Below are 9,063 nucleotides of genomic sequence, written 5' to 3' on the forward strand. Positions count from 1 at the left end.
TGTGGTTCGATGCTTCCGCCAACTGTACAAAATCGTCGGTCGTCGTCGGTAAATATTTACTTAGCCATAGTCCCCTCGGAACCTCACATGCTTTCGTCACCACGAGATCCTGCGTCTACATCTACATAACCTGCAAGTCACTGTGCAGTGTATGGCGAAGGTTACCAAGGTACCATTGACATCTCGTGTACAGTCTTGTTTACACTCGTACTCAGAACTCACTGACAATTAAATCAAGGGAATCCTGTGAGCATACATTTCTCATCACTTGTGAAACAAAGTGCCAGAGCTACACTTTGCTACTGATCACTTATTTTTCTAGGATGTGGCAAGCAAATGTCGAGCATAGCCTTGACAGTCATATATTGTTACAGAATAAACGTTAAGTTTTAATGCAGACGGCGAAGCTCAGCCACGTTTTCTAAGAACGACACGAATTTTGTCTTGGCAAAATGACATGGCAGCTCTTCATTTACACCAGATACACTATTAACGTCTCAAATACTCTCTTCTTCCACTGCAACGACTTTATCACAGGACTGAAACGACTATTTCATCACTTGAGATGACAGTTCAGCTGCTGAAGAGACTTGATTTTCTTCCTGTAAAGCCACTGTAAAACGTTCTCTTGATATGAACAACAGTATCGTGGGCTATTGCATCGGTACTGAGAACATGTTTTGATAACACTGAGAAACTCATACATAAAAAAATTGCAGTTCCTAAAATAAACAAAATCTTCCATCATAACAATTTGCACACAATAGAATAACCAGACATAAAAAGGATTAATATGATAAAAATCTAACAAGGAAAAATTTGTTGCACAGTCACAACATTTTCTCGCTGTAGTATCTTAATCGTTAACAGTGAAGTAAAATATTTAAAGCATGCTGTGAACCCACCTGCTAACAGCAAGGGAGAACAAGTTTCACATCACATTCCGTAAAAAAAATCTCTCACACTAAAACAATTATGATAAATTGCTTACACTCAGCATGGATGAGAAAAACGACGAAAATATGCTAGGCACTGATCCGAACGCATGACACTGAAGTTCGACCAAACCGAACTCTGAGAATATACAGAACTTACTGTACCGTATATGGTTGGTGAGCTATATTTCGTCATAATATCTTCATCCAATAGTTTCTCCGTGCGCTCTCCTTCGTGAATGTACGTACACTGCCGGAAAAAAATTAGTACACCCTTTTAGAGTTTCCAATTTACTCAAGACTTATTGGTACATCATATCAAGAGCAAGAGCGGTTCTGAGGTACCAGGTATCGGCAACACAGACGCTGACTCTGGAATCCATGCAATCGTACAGATGGCGAATTCTGTGCTGGCATGCGTTATTCCACGCCTGCACGACCTCTTCAAGTAATTGTGTAAGAGTTTCTGGTTGACGACTCGCACGAGTCAATTCTCGTCCTATCACATTCGACTGGAGACAAGTGTGAAGATCGTGGTGGCCAAGAAAATTGCTGCAACGTCTTGCTGGGCGCGTTGAGTTTGACGAGCAGCCTGTGGGCGAGCATTATCCTGTTGGGACAACATATCACGTTTCTGTTGCGAGAACGGTTCTAGCAACACTCTGCACATACTGAGCGCTGGTTAGCTTGCCCTCTTGAAATACCAAATATGAACGACAGTTGTAGCTTATCGCAGCCCCCCCCCCCCCAACATGAAGCCTGGGGTGGTGGCAATGTGTCTTGGACGAATGCCTTCTGCGAGACGGCGTTCACCAGGCCTATGTCATGCGTGTAAACGACCATCATTTGCGTGCAGACAGAGACTGCTTTCATAGCTGAAGGGCATGGCGCGCCACTCCATATTCCACGATCCTCTGACGGCACTATAGTTCAATCCTTTTATCTTGGCGGTTCGCGCATGTCCGCCCAGACGCGGGAGATTGCTGCGTTGCCAGTTGCACGCGCGAAGCAAACTTACTTTTAGGGGGGAGCGCGCAGTTTATGAAGTAAAGACACCACGGCCGCATTAACCCTTTCGCTGCTACAGAGACGTGCTCCCCGCATTCTGCGCTGTGCGCGATTTTGTCATCACTGCACGGTGTTCCGACTGCTTTGACATACTTATCATTCGATTTCACAAAAACTATTTGGCCCAAAAAATTGATTGTTACACATCTTCTTGACTGATACCTTCCCCCCATAAATGACTTAATTTTGTTTCGATGTTCAACGCAGTTTTTGTGCAGCATTAAATGTAGTAAACCACTACAAGAAGTTTTGAAGACATCTTCAATTTTTTGGTCCTGTCCTCCTCAGTTGCGCGTAATACTACGGTGTGTTGATGATTTTCACTTATGGACCGTCTGACAGCAACTGAATAAAACACAATTTTAGTGCCATACGCGTTTCGCCTTTATTTTCTGCAAGGCATCATCAGTGGCCTGTAATATGTACATATGTTAGCTATTTTATTTACATTTTTGTCACTGTGCCTATAGGTTATAAACAGTTCTGGTGGTTGGTATTTCCTATTAAGTAGTAATGTTTTGAACTGTACTTACAGGTTGCGTAGACAGTTTCTTATATATTACGCTCCTGTTACATTTTTGGTCTTATTCTTCTTCCTATTAGCGCCAATTTGCTGTTTTTTTCTGCATTCCACAGCACTATGCACTGAACGCTTTTTTTTTTTTTTTTTTTTTTTTTTTAATGCAATGTTTTGGTTTCTGTTGGCGACTGTCAAATGTTTTTGCCAAAGATCGAATATTACTGCCAAACTTATGAGTGTAACTATCGAAGTATCTGTGGTCTGTTGGTGTATGCATTTGTGTGTGTGTGTGTATACATAAACACCAACGCAATACAAAAACTGAAGTCAGATCCAACTACACGATTCCAGGCAAATGTGAAACGAACACTGAAAAACATTGAACACACACTCACAGACAAACAAAAATACTACTTAACACAGAAAAACCCACAAGCACCAACACTCCGCAGTCAACCGAAAGTACATAAAGACGGAATGCCAATGAGACCTGTTATCAACTTCAAGAAAGCCCCAACATACCGCATAGCCAAACACCTCCAAAAGTTAGTTACAAAACACTATAAAGTAGAAAACAACAGAACAGTGATAAACACAGGAAACCTAATAGAAAATATACAGAACATACAGGTACCACACACAGCATCACTGATTTCATTCGATATAGAAAATATGTATACCTCCATCCCTATCACAGAAACAATAGAAATCATAGAACAAAATCTCTCATCCCACAGCAACCTCACCACAGACACAATAAAAGAAATAACAGATATGCTCAGACTGACAACTGAACAAAACTACTTTCAGTTTGAGGAAGAATATTATCTACAAACTGATGGACTGCCCATGGGATCCCCAATATCAGGAACACTAGCAAACATTTTCATCAGTCACCTTGAAAATCAGATATTTGATAAGATAACCACAAATGAAAGTTTCAAAATCATATATTGGTACAGATACGTGGATGACATTATTTGTTTGGTAGACGAGCCAAGTGAAAAAATAGATGAACTCCATTCAGAAATAAACAAAGCTCATAAGAACATAAAATTCACACTTGAAAAAGAAAAAGAAAATCAAATAAATTTTCTTGACATTACAATTAAAAAAGAAAATGGAAAACATACATTTAACATCTTTAGAAAACCAACAGCCACGGACACAATAATACATTCCACATCCAACCACCCCCAAAGCCAGAAATTTGCAGCACTAAGACACATGTTACATAGATTAAACAGAATCCCACTCAGTAAGAGAAACTATGAACAAGAAATGAACACGATCATACAAATAGCTAGGAACAACGGGTATGACACACATATGGTACACAGGCTCAATCAAAAAATAAAAACACAAATAAAAAACAAACACAACATTTCCACAATACAAAAGAACTCACAAGCTGAAAACTTACAAACACACTCAACAAACACACACAATGACAACACCACACAGAAAAGAACCAGATGGTACACCATGACCTACACACATAAACTAACACACAGAGTTGCAAACATCCTAAAGAGACAGGGCTTCAAAATAGCATATAAGCCTGGGCAAACCCTTCAATCACACCTAAGCCAGCCAGCTACCAAGAGGGACAAATTCCAACAATCAGGAATATATAAACTTGAATGTCAAAGTTGTGATGCAGTATACATAGGCATGACATGCAGGAATTTTGAAACAAGATACAAAGAACATATCAGATGTTGGAAGTATGAAACAAACCATTCCACATTTGCAGAGCATTTAAAACACTACAATCATCATCCTACAAACATGGAACAAGAAATGAAAATAATGAGAATAAGCAACCATGACAAACATCTTATACAAATGCAAGAAAACTTCCACATCCAGAAAGCCATAGCAGAAAACAAACATGTGATAAATGAACAAACACACATCAGCACAGGCTCCTTACTACACTTAATAAAGGAAATGATAACATAAAAAAAGTATATACCACCAAAATACACACACACACACACACACACACACACACACACATACACACACACAACAGCCCCCCCCACCTCAAAAAAAAAAAAAAAATGCATAACACCAAAATACAGACAGACACACAATATATATCACACCAAAACACACACACACATACACAGGACATAAACAAAAATAAATAATTAAATACAATAAAATAAAATAATATGACACCAAAAAACACACACACACACACACACACACACACACACACACACACACACAAATGCATACACCAACAGACCACAGATACTTCGATAGTTATACTCATAAGTTTGGCAGTAATATTCGATCTTTGGCAAAAACATTTGACAGTCGCCAACAGAAACCAAAACATTACATTAAAAAAAAAAAAAAAAAAAAAAGCGTTCAGTGCATAGTGCTGTGGAATGCAGAAAAAAACAGCAAATTGGCGCTAATAGGAAGAAGAATAAGACCAAAAATGTAACAGGAGCGTAATATATAAGAAACTGTCTACGCAACCTGTAAGTACAGTTCAAAACATTACTACTTAATAGGAAATACCAACCACCAGAACTGTTTATAACCTATAGGCACAGTGACAAAAATGTAAATAAAATAGCTAACATATGTACATATTACAGGCCACTGATGATGCCTTGCAGAAAATAAAGGCGAAACGCGTATGGCACTAAAATTGTGTTTTATTCAGTTGCTGTCAGACGGTCCATAAGTGAAAATCATCAACACACCGAAGTTTTGAAGAGTTTACAGAGGTAAAAGCCCATAGCGTATACTTTCTGTATGGTTGATTTCAGTTGCCACTAGAAATTTCAAAAAATTACATTCAAACGAATAAAATTCATGAAGTAAGACACTTCGATATTGTTTTTAAATAAAGAAAACATTAAGTACAGAACAAGGTATGAACTCGAAAGCTTCCGCTTAGCAGCCAAACGCTTTAACCATTATGCTAACGCAGCTCATCATTCAATAAGATTCCTGGAGGACTTTAAACCAGGACGCAAAATACCGACAAACACTGTTGGTATGACTATGAATTACTCACGTTTCGTCGAAGTACAATAGGAAATAGACAATTACCGCTGTTCTTTATTGCGAAAAAGTGGTTAGTGAGAATGATACAAACACCTTTCCTTGCTATCGCCTGAATTAGGAGGCTTATTGCTTGTTTGATTTAATTAATTAATAGAATGAGAAGCAATTGGTATAAAGAATGCCTTTTCCAAACTTTCTATAAAAGAAATTCTGCGATCAGGACATTGCTTTCGTTCAGTTACTTTATGACTGAACGTTTCTAAAACTGAAGACGCTCGTCCGTGGTCTATAATGCAGTCGAGCTCTGGCAACGTCGTTCTCTGTTCATTGGCTGACTGTGTTTTTTGACGTCAGATGCGTAGAACGAACCTAAACTCGGCCGCCGTCGTAAATGACGCGCACGTTAGTCGAGCCGTGCACGTCGATGCTGTGGCGAGAGTGGAAGACGGGCTAGAGTTGGGTGTGTCCGTAGTTCGTCTGCTAATAACCGGCTCACATGGCCTTTTACCTGTGCTGTGCTATCTGTAGGATCTGTCGTTGCTGCTATTACAACACCACTATCCCGGCGGGCGTTTGTAGTGCGTGGACGTCCAGAACCTCGTTTACAGGTGCGAGAATGGTAACATGACTACTCACACAAAGCATCGTTGCACAACAGATGCAGCATGTCAGACCTCTGTGGCAATTCTCCGAAATTACAATCCCGTCACTTGGAAGGCCACAAAAAGAGCCCTTTGAAACTCAGTTGGCTGTGGTAAGCTCGAGTGCGTCTCCGTGACATATTTACCTGCTAGCTTCACACGTTTGCACCACACCGAGCCTTCTGGCTGTAAGCATTCCCTAATAAGGGCAGACACAGGTGGCGCCCTGACTCTGGTAAGTATGCCACAGCGCTCTCTGATGGCAGACGACGTCGAAACGATTATCAGTACATCTGATGTCCCCCACATGGCGTATGCCATCATCGGAACAAAATCGACGACGTCTTTCCAGGTGTGCTAATTATTATTATTACTATTGTTGTTGTTGTTGTTGTTGTGGTCTTCAGTCCTGAGACTGGTTTGATGCAGCTCTCCATGCTACTCTATCCTGTGCAAGCTTCTTCATCTCCCAGTACTTACTGCAACCTACATCCTTCTGAATCTGCTTAGTGTAGTCATCTCTTGGTCTCCCTCTACGATTTTTACCCTCCACGCTGCCCTCCAATGCTAAATTTCTGATCCCTTGAGGCCTCAGAACATGCCCTACCAACCGGTCCCTTCTTCTTGTCAAGTTGTGCCACAAACTCCTCTTCTCCCCTATTCTGTTCAATACCTCCTCATTAGTTATGTGATCTACCCATCTAATCTTCAGCATTCTTCTGTAACACCACATTTCGAAAGCTTCTATTCTCTTCTTGTCCAAACTATTTATCGTCCATGTTTCACTTCCGTACATGGCTACACTCCATACAAATACTTTCAGAAACGACTTCCTAACACTTAAATCTATACTCGATGTTAACAAATTCCTCTTCTTCAGAAACGCTTTCCTTGCCATTGCCAGTCTGCATTTTATATCCTCTCTACTTCGACCATCATCAGTTACTTTGGTCCTCAAATAGCAAAAATCCTTTACTACTTTAAGTGTCTCATTTCCTAATATAATTCCCTCAGCATCCCCTGATTTAATTGGAGTACATTCCATTATCCTCGTTTTACTCTTGTTGAAGTTCATCTTATATCCTCCTTTCAAGACACTGTCCATTCCGTTCAACTGCTTTTCCAAGTTCTTTGCTGTCTCTGACAGAATTACAATATCATCGGGGAACCTCAAAGTGTTTAATTCTTCTCCATGAATTTTAACACCTACTCCGAATTTTTCTTTTGTTTCCTTTACTGCTTGCTCAATATACATATTGAATAACATCGGGGAGAGGCTACAACCCTGTCTCACTCCATTCCCAACCACTGCTTCCCTTTCATGCCCCTCGACTCTTATAACTGACATCTGGTTTCTATACAAATTGTAAATAGCCTTTCGCTCACTGTATTTTACCCCTGCCACCTTTAGGATTTGAAAGAGAGTATTCCAGTCAACATTGTCAAAAGCATTCTCTAAGTCTACAAATGCTAGAAACGTAGGTTTGCCTTTCCTTAATCTTTCTTCTATGATAAGGCGTAAGGTCAGTATTATTATTTTGGCAGTGTAACATACTATAAACATGATAGTTTGAAGCTACTAGGAGTAAACATCGAAACGAATGGTCCACATTTAAACCAAAATTATTATTTTAGCTGAAACATTTACCTGTAGAATGTAATAGGAGAATTTTCACTTCTGTTTGTGTATCCGTAGGTAAGACGAATGACCATGTTTTCACAAATTTGAGCTTGAATTTCGATGAATAACGCAAGGATACACATACGCTGTTCACAATGTTTTGACTTTCACAATAAGGCGGAGAACATAATTCGCTGACTGCAAGTTTACAGCGTTAGAGCATCTCTATAGATAACAAACTCCTTGGTCGATAAACGACTAGAGGCTCCTGCCGGCGAAAGTTTATACTGCTGATTGTTTGCACACCAACGCTCAAATGCGAACGTGGTTTCCGGTGGCGGTATTCTTGACTACATGGTTCATGGAGCTCTTACTACAGCAAAAAGTTCCTGAAGAAGTTATTCAAGAAAAACAGAAATTCTTGTAAATTTTGCAAAGTAGCACCCTGTTAAGACGGATGTGAACTAGATCCTTCGGCATACTCCTCAATAGACTCAGAAAGCACTTTTCAACACCAGCATCGCATTACTATTCTGAAGCGATGTCTGCTACATCCTTTCAAACTAAGGTGTTAATCGGTCTGGAAGTCGACCTCAGCTCCAACCAGATCCTTCATTCCTTGCCTTGTCGCTCCTTGTAAGTGCTAGCCACCCAACAGGAATATCGTCTCAGGAAATGACAGCTTATTTTTATTTTTTTAGGGAAAGCTAAAATAGTATTAAATAAGTCTTTCATACTGTGAGGAGTGTTTAAATGAAAAGGTATGAAACATTGTAACAACAAAACTGACTGAAATTTGCATATTGCGCTTTGATATAAGGTAGTGAGACATCTAGCGACGTGAACGTAGCTTCGCCAGCTGACCATAAGAAACAAAGGTTTGACCTCAGCAGGCAAACTAATGCTCACAGTCGTTTTCGGCGTCCGATATCCGATGCTCATCGAATTCTTCGACCACGGAAAAACCATTAACTGTGACATTTACCGTGAGACACCCATGTGACGTCGTGGGCTGCTCACGGAAGGAGTGATTCTGCTCCGCGAAAACGCACGTCCTCACGTCTCCAAGGTCACACAAAGTGTAATGGCCCACTTCAGGTGGGAGCATCCGTCCTAAAGCCCGGTCATATCGCTCTGCGATTTCCATGTGTTTGGTCCGCTAAAAGACATCGCAAATGGAAATACTCCAACTCGGACGACGAGCTGAAGGACATAATGGAGAACTGGCTCCTGTTAAAGCCACAC

This window comes from Schistocerca americana, chromosome 8 (genome assembly GCF_021461395.2).
Source record: "Schistocerca americana isolate TAMUIC-IGC-003095 chromosome 8, iqSchAmer2.1, whole genome shotgun sequence".
NCBI lineage: Eukaryota > Metazoa > Arthropoda > Insecta > Orthoptera > Acrididae > Schistocerca > Schistocerca americana.